Source organism: Pseudorca crassidens, chromosome 2 (assembly GCF_039906515.1).
Source record: "Pseudorca crassidens isolate mPseCra1 chromosome 2, mPseCra1.hap1, whole genome shotgun sequence".
NCBI lineage: Eukaryota > Metazoa > Chordata > Mammalia > Artiodactyla > Delphinidae > Pseudorca > Pseudorca crassidens.
Window position 1 is genome coordinate 52,311,539 of NC_090297.1, and position 17,100 is coordinate 52,328,638.

Below are 17,100 nucleotides of genomic sequence, written 5' to 3' on the forward strand. Positions count from 1 at the left end.
AAAATAGATAGTTAGTGGGAAGCAGCCACATAGCACAGGGAGATCAGCTCAGTGCTTTGTGACCACTTAAAGGGGTGGGATAGGGAGGGTGGGAGGGAGACGCAAGAGGGAGGAGATATGGGGATATATGTATATGTATAGCTGATTCACTTTGCTATACAGCAGAAACTAACACACCATTGTAAAGCAATTATACTCCAATAAGGTCACTCTTAAGAAAAAGCTATCTGATTGCCTAGTGCCCCTCCTTTGATATGTCATTTGAAATACTGACATTATTTTCATAGTGTCTTTCTTAAATTAGGGTTGGAATTCTTTTCTCAGCATCATCCTTTTCTTTTCATCCATTCTAGGAAAGAGCTGTCATTGTCTCATGTCCCCAGTAATTGGATAAGTGATTCTTCCTAACCTTGAAACAGCTAAGTAGAAAGTATACCCAGTGACCTTAAAATGGACAGCCCTTGCCTTTTCTAATTGGCATGTGTATTCTAGAACTCCTTGAACAATACTTTGAGTTCCTAAACCTTCTTAGAAAGGGGTGTGTGTGTGAGTTGTTGAAAGATGGGGAGTTGGTGATAGAGGGATCCACCTCCTTCATTTCTAGCTAAGTGACGGGGCTTCCACTTGGCCACAGGGAGAGAGCAACATGTTGGCACATATAACCATGGCCTGAATGCTGACATCCACTGGGAAATCTAGAAGCTGAGAAACAGAATGACTGGCCACTTTGATGGTGGAATCAGGAGAGGGCTGCTGAGCTGGGGAAAGTCCTGCACACCCTTAATTTGATGAGACAAGGGATGAGTATTTCCCATGGACCAGATGTGGGAAATGCTGAAGAGAGAGCTAAGCTCCAGACCTTTTAAGATCTGTCCAGTTGAACCTCCTGGGAGAAGGGACTCCAGCAAGTGTGAGTCCATGGAGAATGGCCCCTCTTGAGCCAGGGTCAGCAGATAGGAGAAACATCAAGCCAAAGGAAAATGTGCATTGAAGTTGCAGTTGGAAGGCCCAAATGGGAACTTCCAGAAAAACCCTGGAAAACACTCCACTGGAGAAAGGGGTAGCTTTAAACATTTGTCAGGCCCAAGAGCATGAGGCCAGCCTATGATAGAACCAACTCAAATAAGGGTTTTCTTGACCTTTATCTCTTCTTCCCTCCCTTGCTAACAGACCATAAGAGTCAGAAATTGGATAGCAGGCTGGGGGTTAGGGAAAGGGAGAGCCAGGAAGAAGAAAAATGCAAGGCCTCACAGACCCTATACCCCCTTGCTCAGTATGACATACTTCATTTTTTGTTGGAACATGATCTGATTTACATTTTAGAAAAATTATTCTGGCTACCTTGTGGAGAAATGACAGAGAGACAATAGAGAAAACACAAAGACCAGATGCAGGCCTATTTCACTTGTCTGCAGGAGGCATAAGGATGACTTGGACCAGGGTAACCAAGTGGAAGTGTTGAGAAGTGATCGAATTCAGAATACATTTTAAAGCTACTAAGGACTTGATGCCTGTGAGGAAAAGAGAAGAGTTTTCTCTGACTACAACGTTTTTGACCTGAGCAATTCTTTGAGTGAATGAATCCATTACTGAGTGAATGAATGAATTGGGAGTCATTAAAGAGTTTTCAAGTAATCAGGTCAGATTTATATTTCAGAAACCTCACTTTAGTGAGGTTTAGTGAAGGATGGATTGGGCACTGAAAGCCAGGTGACTAATTGGAAGGCTATTGCAATAGTCCAGGGGAAAGACATTGAGGTTCTGAGCTCAATGTCTAGGTAGTAGGTATGGAAAGGAAGGGATAGATCAGAGAAATATTTGGGATATTAAATTATTAAAGTGTGGTGATATGATAATTGTGAAGGAGGAGAAACATAATGGCTTCCAGATGCCTGGGTGAATAATAGTTCCACCCTAATGATGAAGAACATGGAAGAAAAAGGTGTAAAGGAAGAAAAGAGAGGATAGATGTTATGATGGTTAATTTTGTCAACTTGATTGGGCTAAAGGATGTCCAGATAGCTGGTAAAACATTATTTCTGGGTGTTTCTGAGGGTGTTTCAGAAGAGACTAGCATTTGAATCCATAGACTGAGTAAAGAAAGGTTGCCCTCACCAAAGAGGATGGGCATCATCCAATCTTTTGAAGGCCTGAATAGAACAAAAAGGTTGAGGAAGGGTGAATTTTCCCTCTGCTTGAGCTGACACATCCATCTTCTCCTGCCCTCAGACATCAGTGCTCTGGGTTCTCGGGCTTTTGGACTCAGACTGGGACTTACACCTTTGGCTCCCCTGGTTCTCAGGCCTTTGGGTTTGGCTGGAACTCCACCACTGGTTTTTCTGGACCTCCAGCTTGCAGACAGCAGATCATGGGACTTCTTAGCTTCTATAATGAAGTGAGCTGATCCTTCATAATAAATCTCTTTCTATATTTATGTGTATGTGTGTGTGTGTGTGTATATATATATATATATATATATATATATATATATATATATGACAGTTACTCTGTCTCATGCTGGAATAACACTAACAGATCATACACACTCTAGAGCTTCCTGTGGAATTGGCTGAGGTTTTGTCAGGCCTGCCATCACAGTTGGACTTCTCTCTCTGCCCAATTCTGCTTCCTCACCTGCCTGCCACAGGTGTTGATCCCTAATAAACATCCTGCATGTCAATCTCCATCTCACTCTCTGCTTCCAGAGAATCCAACCTGTGACAGTTGACACCAGGAGTGGTCCAAAAGAGTAGGTGATTATTGGGGTTTGGGAGCTGAATCACTTACTGGCTGACTGGCAAGAAGGACTCCACCACTGGTGGTAGGTAGGAGACAGACAGACTCTGGCAGTGGGTGTTGACCCTGTTGTTCACAAGCTCCTGGATTGTGAATTGAAATGATGTATCAGAGGAGGGGATGGTATTAGCTGGTGTAATGCATTAGGCATTTGAGACGTATGGGGTAATTACTAATTATTAGGACAATGGGATTGGATACTTCTTGCTAAGTGTAATTGATACACTGGAAAAAGATAATGAAAAGCAATGAGAGATAAACAAGCAATTGCAAAACCAACTGTGAAAGCCAGAGGGGCTCCCTGGTAATATGATGAGGCTCTCATTTGCTACAGTAGGAGGACAGAGAAAGATGAGGCCTAGGCCCAGGACTTCATAGTCAAAGTGGCTGAATTCTAGAAAAGGTTAAATTACTAACCAAAGCATACATGTTATGCAGGGTTAGGGCCCTGGTTGGAAAAAAATTAAAACCTCACACTTGGGATTGTCTGACTGAATGCCCCTTCAAATTTTGAACTCCTAGACTCATCTGAACTCTCTCCGTCTTGAGAAATGGCCCACTGTCCTTAGTAAGAATGAGAACTCCCCCATGCTTGAAGACAGTACAGAGAATTCTGCCCTGCAAGACAATAAATGCCCCCTCAGGACCTTTGCCCACCTCCCCTCCTTGCCAGTAGGCCTATAACTAGGATTGGGTCAGAGCAATGCAGCTGGAGATGTACTAGGTCTCATAAAGAAAGGAAGCAACTCTTCCCCAAAGGTGCAACAAGACATAACCGATATGTACAGCAGAAGCTGTGGAGTAGGTGTGGAGCTAGATTCTGAGGGTGCATGATCAAGGGGACTGGAACATAATATTGGATAAGGTTGAGTTTACTGATTCGGAAGCACTCTGCTAAAATACAAGATATAATACACTGACGAGGACTCCAAGAGATGATACAAACTCACTTCTAGGACAGCTCCTAAAAGTATTGGAAAAAGCAATGGGCCCCATTAACTGAAATCAAAATGTCAGAATTGCTATTCCAGATGGTTGAGAAAGTTGTTTAAAAGGTTCACAGAAGTAGGCATGCTGGAATGGATATACTAAATAAGGCTAGAAGACTCACCAAATGGTTGTGCTCCATGAGAAGGCCAAGAAGATACACGATTTACCAAGACCAGAAAGAATGTTCTGGTGAGAATGTCAGAATGCCTCAAAGACACAAATGTGACCTTATTACCCACTGCTTAAAAACTCTTTAGTGACTTCCCATTCTATTGGGCATCATGGAAATGTTCCAGAGCCTTGTCCAGTAGGCTAAGTCTCTCAGTGGGACAGGCCAGTTCAGAAATAGACTCACATAGCAATGGGCATAATGGGATCCCCAAAGCAGTAGAGGTTAGTGGTGGTGCTTAACTGCTTGAAGTTGAGTGGACACAATTATAATGAGACCATAGTTAGAGCAGTGGCCAAGAGGGCTTGACCTGCAGAGATTTATTAGGATACTTAATAGAATATGGCATCCCTCAAGGCAAAAGAGATGGACAGCCAAAAAGTGTCTTAATCAGATTTTACCTCCAAAGAAATCAAGGATAGATGATCACGGGGCTGAAGGCAGTTACCCTCATTTTAAAAAGGCACAGTATCTTGTCTAGTTTCTGGACTTGAATCTATTTTCAGACCCAGACTCACTAATTCAACAGGAGGCCAGGTCTCCAGGAGGAAGAACCCTGTAACACCCCAGCAAATGGTAATGATTTCCCTGGTCCTTCTCCAAAAGGAATAATGGCCATGTAGGACCTAATTACACACTGAGGAAAAGGAAATACCCAAACATTTCAAGGACTATCAGACACAGTATGAATAGTCAGAGATCTGAATCATCATCATGGAGCCTCTCTTAGAGTAGGGGACTATAGGTGCCAAGTAATAGATGGAATCCTGGCTAAAGTCCAGTTTACTCTGTGTTCACTGGGTCCATGACCCACCAGTGGTCACTTCCCCTGTCCCTGAATTTATAATTAGATTTGATATACTTGGTGCCACTCCCATATTGGGTCCTTGATCTATAGGATCAAAGCTACCGTAGTGGGTAAAGTCAAGCGGAGGTCTCTGAAAATGTCCTACCCCCACCCCATCCAAAAGAGTAAATCAGAAACAATATCACGTTCCAGAGGGATGGCAAAAATTAGTCGAGTAATCTATTGTCATCATCTAGGAGCCATCTGGTCTCTGCAAGGACTAGAGTGGGGAATTAAATGAAGATATGGTGGGATCTCCATGAGGAGGCTACCAAGCCAAGTGAGAAGTAGTGGCAAGAGAGGAGGGAGGAAACCAGGAGCCACGAAAACCAAGGGGTGAAAGCATCAATACCAGCAGAGAAATATAGTAAGGTCTGAAGGTGTCCACTGAAATTGGTAAATAATATATCACTAATGACCTTAGAAATAGGAATTCTAGCCAAATCAGTCATTTAACAAACATTCATTGCATATGTTACCTACTGCTAATAGGTGGTTGAAATAGATATGATCCCTTAACCCATGAAAATGTATAGTCTAGTGCAGGTGTCCCAAACCCCTGCACCGTAGACTGGTACCAGTCTGCAGCCTGTCACACAGCAGGAGGTGAGCGGCAGGCAGGTGAGCAAAGCTTCATGTAAGCTCCCCATTGCTCCCCATTGCTCGCATTACCACCTGAACCATCTCTTCTCCCCCGCCCCCTTCACGGAAAAATTGTCTTCCACGTAACAGTCCCTGGTGCCAAAAAGGTTGGGGACCACTGATCTAGTGGATAGTGGTGAAAGCCAAATTTGTGTGGAATAAAAGGAAAGGAAATAAAGTCAGTAAGTGTTTATTACTTAAGGTTTGGAGATAATAGAAGTATAAAAATATATGGACACTTAGAGCTACAAGTCCACACCCAGCTCCATAAGCACATATTCATGAAGCCCAAAAAGAACCCCTTGGCTCATTCCTAGTTGGTTTCCATGTGAGAGGGGCCAGCTTACCTACCCTCAAACATCTTGATCCTGAGAAGTTGATTCTTGAGCCAAGATACAAAGGATTAAGTGTGAAGTGTTCAGGGGGCTGCGGGGCTGAAGGGGGAGTGTTTCCCTCTTCCAGTTACTTTAGTTGGGAAGGAAGAGAAAATTCTGTGGCATTTATGCCTGATACCTGCAACTTTTTGATGAGATAGAAGCCAGAACCATCTTAATGGTTGGGTGTGGGCTTCACTGTATCTGGGCAGACAGGTCTGGGTTGGCTGTATTCAACCAAAGTAACCACAGGTTTCTTCTCAGCCTAAATGGAAACCAAGCTAGGTATTTCAAACAGAGGGGACTTAAGACAGAGAATTGGTTACAAAGATGATGGAAAGTTGTGAGGGCAAAAATGGCAAGCAGAGGTAACCCAAATATTTGTAACTACAGAAAGCAGCTATGAGTCAAATGTTATGGGAACAAAAGAGAAGAGAGAGGGCCTAGAAGAGGTCAGAAGAGGTCCCCACATACATGCTGGTGCTCAAAACTTGGGGAGGGTGTGGCTGGCTGGTGCTGGTACTTTTAAGAGAGAACAACGCAACTGTTTTGGGGAGTGCCAAATGAAGCTGGGAACTGAAGCCATAGCTATACTTTGCTGCTGTTTTTCCTGTAGTGACACCAACACTAGAAATAGAAAAAGTCCTTCTACTTCCTTCCATCTTCCAATGTCCCTCCAGTTCTCCCCACTGACATTCCATCAGCTAATAGGAAGCCACCTGGCAAAAGTTTCTCAGAAGCATAGTTTGCAGACCCTGACCCCAGCATCACAGAGCAGAACGTAGAGGAGTGGTTTTGGAGCTGAACAACAAGAGGTAAACACCACGACCATACCAGAGAAAATGGGTGACTGGAGGGCCTGACCCTTTTGGCTTAAACAAAGAGACTGGTGCACTAGAAGGCCAGTACATGTAGGTGCTTGTACAGCCAGCAGGTATGAGGTATGACCAGGCATTTCTCTTCCTCTTTGTTGGCTGGTACTGGCAGTTGCCAAGATGCCACAGAGCCTGATTACAGTGAGAATATAGCATTGGCAAGGGTACTGAGCACATCTGGCTGGTGCCACTTGTGGTCCCAGAACCTACATCCTCTGTGCAAAGGAGTTCAGGTAGACCACCACAGTCTCTTCCTCATGGTTAAGATTTTCCTAGGTAGAAAACCAGTAGAAGAGCTTTCTAGGGCAGCCAGACCATATGAACAAAATTTAGAGGAGAATAAATTATACGGCATGTTTGGAAGATAGTCAAAGCCTCTCCTCCTTTTTAAATTTCCTTTACAAGATGGGAAGGAGACTTTAAAAATATTTTTTAATCTATAGTTTTCTTATGTAGCAGAGGTAACTAATTAGAAAATACAATGTGAAAAATATCCCATTCTCAATATCAGTTGAAATTATAAATACTTAGGAATAAATTTAAGAAATGTGCATAACTTGTCTATGGAGAAAAACTTTGAAAATTTAAAGGACCAAAAATAACACTGGAATATGTGGAGAGATACAGTCTATTGGAAGTTTAAATATTATTAAAATATAAACTATTCTCCAACTTATCTAGATGTTTAGTAAAGTTATCCCCAAAAAATCACTTGACACATGCTTAAATATCCTGAAAATTAATCATTCTCATGCAAGTTGATGATGTTTGTACTCATATAATTTGATGAGAACATGAGTTGATAAAATTATTCTAGAAACAACTTGGCTGTCTGAATCAAGGATTCTTTTAACTATCTATATATTTTGATCCAGAATTTTAGTTTAAAAATTTATCTAAAGAAATAATCAGACATGCTGATAAAATTTGCCTTCAAGTATGTTCATTATAAGATATTCATAATTTACAAAAACTAAAAACACCCTACAGATCTAGCTACAAGAGAATGTTAAGTAAACTATATACTCAATAGATATTTATATAGAAAATTAAAAAGTATTATCCATGAGTATTCAAAGATTGGGGGAAAGTTTAGGATAAATGTTAAGTGAGAAGAACATAATTCAACATTTTATATAATGAGATTCATGTGTGCACATATGTGTGTGTATATGCATACATATGCTTCTACATACATAGACAAAATTTGGAAAGAAATTCACCAAACAGTTATCAATGGTTAATCCTGGGTGATAAAATTATATGAAATTTTTACTTTACTCTTTATATATTTTTGTTTTAATTTTACCATGAAAACATTTAATAAGAAAAATGAAATCATTTCAAAAAGAGGGAGAGATATTTGACTTCCTCCAATTTTTCTTTCAAAAATTCAATAAGTCCTTAAGCGCCAATATGTGCCAGGCACTTTTTCACAGTGCCATTTGGAGGTTAGACCACCTGGATAAGAGTTGAGTATCTAGATCAGAGAGTGGTAGGAAATGGGACTGGAAAGATGGGTTGGACCAAGTTGTTCATGGCCTTGTAGGTCAGACAGGTCAGAAAGCTTGGACTCCATCTTGTAAGTTTTGAAGTGTCTGAGGCGATCCTTATGAAGAAAAACTATAGGAGAGACCTTCAAGATGGCGGAGGAGTAAGACGTGGAGATCACCTTCCTCCCCACAAATACATCAGAAATATATCTACATGTGGAACAACTCCTACAGAACACCTACTGAACACTGGCAGAAGACCTCAGACCTCCCAAAAGGCAAGAAACTCCCCACGTACCTGGGTAGGGCAAAAGAAAAAAGAATAAACAGAGACAAAAGGATAGGGACAGGACCTGCACCTCTGGGAGGGAGCTGGGAAGGAGGAAAAGCCTCCACACACTAGGAAACCCCTTCACTGGTGGAGATGAGGGGTGGGCTGAGGGGAACTTCAGAGTCAAGGAGGAGAGTGCAGCAACAGGGGTGCAGAGGGCAAAGCAGAGAGATTCCCACACAGAGGATCGGTGCCGACCAGCACTCACCAGCCCGAGAGGCTTGTCTACTCACCCATTGGGGTGGGTAGGGGCTGGGAGCTGAGGCTCCAGCTTCGGAGGTCAGATCCCAGGGAGAGGAGCAGGGTTGGTTGAGTGAACACAGCCTGAAGGGGGCTAGTGTACCACAGCTAGCCGAGAGGGAGTCCAGGAAAAATTCTGAAACTGCCTAATAGGCAAGAGACCATTGTTTCAGGGTGTGCGAGGAGAGGAGATTCAGAGTACCACCTAAACGAGCTCCAGAGACGGGTGCGAGCCACAGCTATCAGCATGGACACCAGAGATGGGCAAGAAATGCTAAGGCTGCTGCTGAAGCCACCAAGAAGCCTGTGTGCAAGCACAGGTCACTATCCACCCCTCCCCTCCCAGGAGCCTGTGCAGCCCGCCACTGCCAGGGTCCAGTGATCCAGGGACAACTTCCCCAGGAGAACACATGGCACACCTCAGGCTGGTCCAATGTCACGTTGGCCTCTGCTGCCGCAGGCTTGCCCTGCATTCTCTACCCCTCCCTCCCCCCCGCCTGAGTGAGCCAGAACCCCCGAATCAGCTGTTCCTTTAACCCCGTCCATTCTGGGGAAAGAACAGACGCCCTCAGGTGACCTACACGCAGAAGCAGGATCAGATCCAAAGCTGAACCCCAGGAGCTGTGCGAACAAAGAAGAGAAAGGGAAATTTTTCCCAGGAGCTTCAGGAGCAGTGGATTAAATCTCCACAATCAACTTGATGTACCCTGCATCTCTGGAATACCTGAAAAGACAACGAATCATCCCAAAATTGAGGCAGTGGACTTTGGGAGCAACTGTAGACTTGGGGTTTGCTTTCTGCATCTAATTTGTTTCTGGTTTTATGTTTATCTTTGTTTAGTATTTAGACCTTATTATCTTAAACAGTTTATTGATTTGGTTGCTCTCTTCCTTTTCTTATATATATATATTTTTTTTTTTTTTCCTTTTTCTCTTTTTGTGAGTGTGTATGTGTATGCTTCTTTGTGTGATTTTGTCTGTATAGCTTAGCTTTTACCATTTGTCCTAGGGCTGTTTCTGTCCATTTTTTTGTTTTGTTTTATTTTAGTATAGTTTTTAGCACTTGTTATCATTGGTGGATTTGTTTTTTGGTTTAGTTGCTCTCTTCTTTCTTTCCATCATTTTTTTCTTTACTTTTTAATTTACTTTATTTTTAATAATTTTCTTAATTTTAATATCTCTTTCTTCTTTCTTTCTTCCTTCCTTCCTTCCTTCCTTCCTTTCTTTCTTTCTTTCCCTTTCTTTCTTTCTTTCTTTCTTTCTTTCTTTCTTTCTTTCTTTCTTTCTTTCTTTCTTTCTTTCTTTCTTTCTTTCTTTCTTTCTTTCTTTCTTTCTTTCTTTCTTTCTTTCTTTCTTTCTTTCTTTCTCCCTTTTCTTCTGAACCGTGTGGCTGACAGGGTCTTGGTGCTCCAGCCAGGTGTCAGGCCTGAGCCTCTGAGGTGGGAGAGCCGAGTTCAGGACACTGCTCCACAAGAGACCTCCCAGCCCAAGTAATATCAAATAGCGAAAGCTCTCCGAGATCTCCATCTCAATGCTAAGACCCAGTTCCATCACTGACCAGAAAGCTACAGTGCTGGACACCCTATGCCAAACAACTAGCAAGACAGAAACACAACACCACCCATTTGCAGAGAGGTTGCCTAAAATCATAATAAGGTCACAGAAACCCCAAAAAAACACCACCAGACATGGTCCTGCCCTCCAGAAAGACGAGATCCAGCCTTATGCAGCAGAACACAGGCACCAATCCCCCCAACCAGGAAGCCTACACAACACACTGAATCAACCTTACCCACTGGGGGCAGACACCAAACACAACGGGAACTACGAACCTGTGCCTGTGAAAAGGAGACCCTAAACACAGTAAGTTAAGCAAAATGAGAAGACAGAGAAATACACAGCAGATGAAGGAGCAAGGTAAAACCCCACCAGGCCAATCAAATGAAGAAGAAATAGGCAGTCTACCTGAAAAAAAATTCAGAGTAATGATAGTAAATATGATCCAAAATCTTGTAAATAGAATGGAGAAAATACAAGAAACGTTTAACAAGGACCTAGAAGAACTAAAGAGCAAACAAACAATGATGAACAACACAATAAATGAAATTAAAATTTCTCTAGAAGGAATCAATACCAGAACAACTGAGGCAGAAGAAAGTATAAGTGACCTGGAAGATAAAATAGTGGAGATAACTACTGCAGAGCAGAATAAAGAAAAAAGAATGAAAAGAATTGAGGATAGTCTCAGAGACATCTGGGACAACATTAAATGAATGAACATTCAAATTATAGGGCTCCCAGAAGAAGAAGGGGGAAAAAAAAAAGGGACTGAGAAAATACTTGAAGAGATTACAGTTGAAAACTTCCCTAATATGGGAAAGGGAATAGTCAAGTCCAGGAAGCACAGAGAGTCCCATACAGGTAAATCCAAGGAGAAACATACCAAAACACATATTAATCAAACTATCAAAAATTAAATACAAAGAAAAAATATTGAAAGCAGCAAGAGAAAAGCAGCAAATAACATACAAGGGAATCCTCAAAAGGTTAACAGCTGACGTGTCAGCACAAACTCTGCAAGCCAGAAGGGAGTGGCAGGACATCTTTAAAGTGATAAAAGAGAAAAACCTACAACCAAGATTACTCTACCCAGCAAGGATCTCACTCAGACTCGATGGAGAAATTAAAAACCTTATAGATAAGCATAAGCTAAGAGAATTCAGCACCACCAAACCAGCTTTACAACAAATGCTAAAGGAACTTCTCTAGGCAGGAAACACAAGAGAAGGAAAAGACCTACAACAACAAACCCAAAACAAATAAGAAAATGGTAATAGGAACATGCATATCAATAACAGCTTTAAATGTAAATGGATTAAATGCTCCAACCAAAAGATAGAGATTGGCTGAATGGATACAAAAATAAGACCCATATGTATGCTTTCTACAAGAGACCCACTTCAGACCTAGGGACACATACAGACTGAAAGTGAGAGGATGGAGAAAGATATTCCATGCAAATGGAAATCAAAAGAAAGCTGGAGTAGCAAGTCTCATATCAGACAAAATAGACTTGAAAATAAAGACTATTACAAGGGATAAGAAGGACACTAAATGATCAAGGGATCAGTCCAAGAAGAAGATATAACAATTTAAAATATTTATGCACCCAACATAGGAGCACCACAATACATAAGGCAAATGCTAACAGCCATAAAAAGGGAAATCGACAGTAACACAATCATAGCAGGGGACCTTAACACCCCACTTTCACCAATGGACAGATCATCCAAAATGAAAACAAATAGGAAACACAAACTTTAAATGATATATTAAACAAGATGGACTTAATTGATATTTATAGGACATTCCATCCAAAAACAACAGAATACACTTTCTTCTAAGTACGCATTGAACATTCTCCAGGATTGATCATTTTGGGTCACAAATCAGGCCTTGGTAAATTTAATTGAAAACGCATCAAGTATCTTTTCCGACCACAACGCTATGAGACTAGATATCAACTGCAGGACAAAATCTGCAAAATATACAAATACATGGAAGCTAAACAATACACTCTAAATAACCAAGGATCACTGAAGAAATCAAAGAGGAAATCAAAAAATACCTAGAAACAAATGACAATGAAAACATGATGACCCAAAACCTATGGGATTCAGCAAAAGCAGTTCTAACAGGGAAGTTTATAGCAATACAATCCTACCTCAAGAAACAAGAAACATCTTAATTAAACAACATAACCGTACACCTAAAGCAATTAGAGAAAGAAGAGCCAAAACAACCCAAAGTTAGTAGAAGGAAAGAAATCATAAAGATCAGTTCAGAAATAAATGAAAAAGAGATGAAGGAAACAATAGCACAGATCAATAAAACTAAAAGCTGGTTCTTTGAGAAGATAAACAAAATTGATAAACCACCTGCCAGAATCATCAAGCAAAAAAGGGAGAAGACTCAAATCAATAGAATTAGAAATGAAAAAGGAGAAGTATCAACTGACACTGCAGGAATACAAAGAATCATGAGAGATTACTACAAGCAACTATATGCCAATAAAATGGACAACGTGGAAGAAACGGACAAATTCTTAGAAAAGCATAACCTTCTGAGACTGAACTAGGAAGAAATAGAAAATATAAACAGACCAGTCACAAGCACTGAAATTGAAACTGTGATTAAAAATCTTCCAGCAAACAACAGCTTAGGACCAGGTGAATTCACTAGCTTCACAGGTGAATTTTATCAAACATTTAGAGAAGCGTTAACACCTATCCTTCTCAAACTCTTCCAAAATATAACAGAGGGAGGAACACTCCTAAATTCATTCTACAAGGCCACCATCACCCTGATACCAAAACCAGACAAAGATGTTACAAAGAAAGAAAACTACAGGCCAATATCACTGATGAACTTAGATGTAAAAATCCCCAACAAAATACTAGCAAACAGAATCCAACAGCACATAAAAAGAATCATACACCATGATTAAGTGGGCTTTATCCCAGGAAGGCAAAGATTCTTCAGTATATGCAAATCAATCAATGTGATACACCATATTACCAAACTGAAGGAGAAAAACCATATGATCATTTCAATAGATGCAGAAAAAGCTTTCAACAAAATTCAACACCCATTTATGGTAAAAACCCTCCAGAAAGTGGGCATAGAGGGAACTTACCTCAACATAATAAAGGCCATATATGACAAACCCACAGCCAACATCATTCTCAATGGTGAAAAACTGAAAGCATTTCCTCTAAGATCAGGAACAAGACAAGGTTGTCCACTCTCACCACTATAATTCAACATAGTTTTGGAAGCTTTATCCACAGCAATCAGAGATGAAAAAGAAATAAAAGGAATCCAAATTGGAAAAGAAGAAGTAAAGCTGTCACTGTTCGCAGATGACATGATACATAGAGAATCCTAAAGATGCTACCAGAAAACTACTAGAGCTAATCAATGAATTTGGTAAAGTAGCAGGATACAAAATTAATGCACAGAAATCTCTGACATTCCTATACACTAATGATGAAAAATCTGAAAGAGAAATTAAGGAAACACTCCCATTTACCATTGCAACAAAAAGAATAAAATACCTAGGAATAAACCTACCTAAGGAGACAAAAGACCTGTATGCAGAAAATTATAAGACACTGATGAAAGAAATTAAAGATGATACAAACAGATGGAGAGATATACCATGTTCTTGGATTGGAAGAATGAACATTGTGAAAATGACTATACTACCCAAAGCAATCTACTCATTCAATGCAATCCCTACCAAACTATCAATGGCATTTTTCACAGAACTAGAACAAAAATTGCACAATTTGTATGGAAACAAAAAAGACCCCAAATAGCCAAAGCAATCTTGAGAAAGAAAAACGGAGCTGGCAGAATCAGGCTCCCTGACTTCAGGCTATACTACAAAGCTATAGTAATCAAGACAATATGGTACTGGCACAGAAACAGAAAATTAGATCAACGGATCAGTTTAGAAAGCCCAGAGATAAACCCACGCACATATGGTCACTTGTCTTTGATAAAGGAGGCAAGAATATACAATGGAGAAAAGACAGCCTCTTCAATAAGTGGCGCTGGGAAAACTGGACAGCTACATATAAAAGAATGAAATTAGAACACTCCCTAGCACTGTATATAAAAATAAACTCAAAATGGATTAAAGACCTAAATGTAAGGCCAGACAGTATAAAACACTTGGAGGAAAACATAGGCAGGATACTCTGACATAAATCACAGCAAGATCCTTTTGACTCACATCCTAGAGAAATGAAATAAAAACAAAAATAAACAAATGGGACCTAATGAAACTTAAAAGCTTTTGCACAGCAAAGAAACCATAAACAAGATGAAAAGACAACCCTCAGAATGGGAGAAAATATTTGCAAACAAAGCAACTGAGAAAGGATTAATCTACAAAATATACAAGCAGATCATGCAGCTCAATATCAAAAAACAACCCAATCCCAAAATGGGCAGAAGACGTAAATAGTCGTTTCCCCAAAGAAGATATACAGATCATCAACAAACACATGAAAGGATGCTCAACATCACTAATCATTAGAGAAATGCAAATCAAAACTACAATGAGATATCACCTCACACCAGTCAGAATGGCCATCATCAAAAAATCTAGAAACAATAAATGCTAGAGAGGGTGCGGAGAAAAGGAACCCTCTTGCACTGTTGGTGGGAATGTAAATTGATCCAGCCACTGTGGAGAACAGTAGAAATTCCTTAAAAAACTACAAATAGAACTACCATATGACCCAGCAATCCCACTACTCGGCATATACCCTGAGAAAACCATAATTCAAAAAGAGTCATGTACCACAATGTTCATTGCAGCTCTATTTACAATAGCCAGGACATGGAAGCAACCTATGTGTCCATGGACAGATGAATGGATAAAGAAGATGTGGCACAAAATATACAATGGAATATTACTCAGCCATAAAAAGAAACGAAATTGAGCTATTTGTAATGAGGTGGATAGACCTAGAGTCTGTCATACAGAGTGAAGTAAGTCAGAAAGAGAAAGACAAATACCATATGCTAACACATATATATGGAATTTAAGAAAAAAAAAATGTCATGAAGAACCTAGGGGTAAGATAGGAATAAAGACACAGACCTAGTAGAGAATGGACTTGAGGATATGGGGAGGTGGAAGGGTAAGCTGTGACAAAGCGAGAGAGAGGCATGGACATATATACACTACCAAACGTAAGGTAGATAGCTAGTGGGAAGCAGCCACATAGCACAAGGAGATCAGCTTGGTGCTTTGTGACCACCTGGAGGGGTAGGATAGGGAGGGTGGGAGGGAGGGAGACGCAAGAGGGAAGAGATATGGGAACATATGTATATATATAACTGATTCATTTTGTTGTAAAGCAGAAACTAATACACCATTGTAAAGCAATTATACTCCAATAAAGATGTTAAAAAAAAAAAAAACTACAGTGAGGTATCACCTCACACCGGTCAGAATGGCCATCATCAAAAATCTACAAACAATAAATGCTGGAGAGGGTGTGAAGAAAAGGAAACACTCTTGCACTGTTGGTGGGAATGTAAATTGATCCAGCCACTAGGGGGAACAGTATGCAGGTTCCTTAAAAAACTAAAAATAGAACTACCATACAACCCAGCAATCCCACTACTGGACATATACCCTGAGAAAACCATAATTCAAAAAGAGGCATGTACCACAATGTTCATTGCAGCTCTATTTACAATAGCCAGGACATGGAAGCAACCTAAGTGTCCATCAACAGATGAATGGATAAAGAAGATGTGGCACAAAATATACAATGGAATATTACTCAGCCATAAAAGAAACGACATGGAGTTATTTGTAGTGAGGTGGATGGACCTAGAGTCTGTCATACAGAGTGAAGTAAGTCAGAAAGAGAAAAAGAAATACTATATGCTAACACATATATATGGAATATAAAAAAAGAAGGTTCTGAAGAACCTAGGGGCAGGCCAGGAATAAAGACTCAGACCTAGAGAATGGACTTGAGAACATGGGGAGGGGAAAGGGTAAGCTGGGACAAAGTGAGAGAGTGGCATGGACATATATACACTACCAAATGTAAAATAGATAGCTAGTGGGAAGCAGCTGCATAGCACAGCGAGATCAGCTTGGTGCTTTGTGACCACCTAGAGGGATGGGATAGGGAGGGTGGGAGGGAGACACAAGAGGGAGGAGATATGGGGATATATGTATATGTATAGCTGATTCATGTTATAAAGCAGAAACTAACACACCATTGTAAAGCAATTATACTCCAATAAAGATGTTAAAAAAAAAAAAAGTATGACTGTACCAATTGCCTCCTGGAAAACCAAAAAAAGATAATTCCATTCTTGTCCCTACCCTATTTGTAGAGGAAATGATTAAGCACCATTCCACTTTTTATATCACTAGGCTGCTCTCTCTAAATTATGATGACTAAATCAATGATGCATAAGGTCTGAAATTCTCTCCTCTCTGTATGAGGTCCGCAGATATAGGAGCAAGCTGCGTTAAAGCTGTATCAGAAATAACAAAAGTCACAGGAACTTCTGATAATAGGACGGTAGATACAGTAGCCCCACTATCCATGGGACATATGTTCCAATATCCCCAGTGGATGCCTGAAACCACAGATAGTACTAAACCCTATATTTACTGTTTTTCCTTTACATACATACCTAGGATAAATTTAATTTATAAATTAGGCACAGTAAGAGATTAACAACAATAGCTAATAATAAAATAGAACAATTAAAACAATATATGGTAATAAAAGTTAT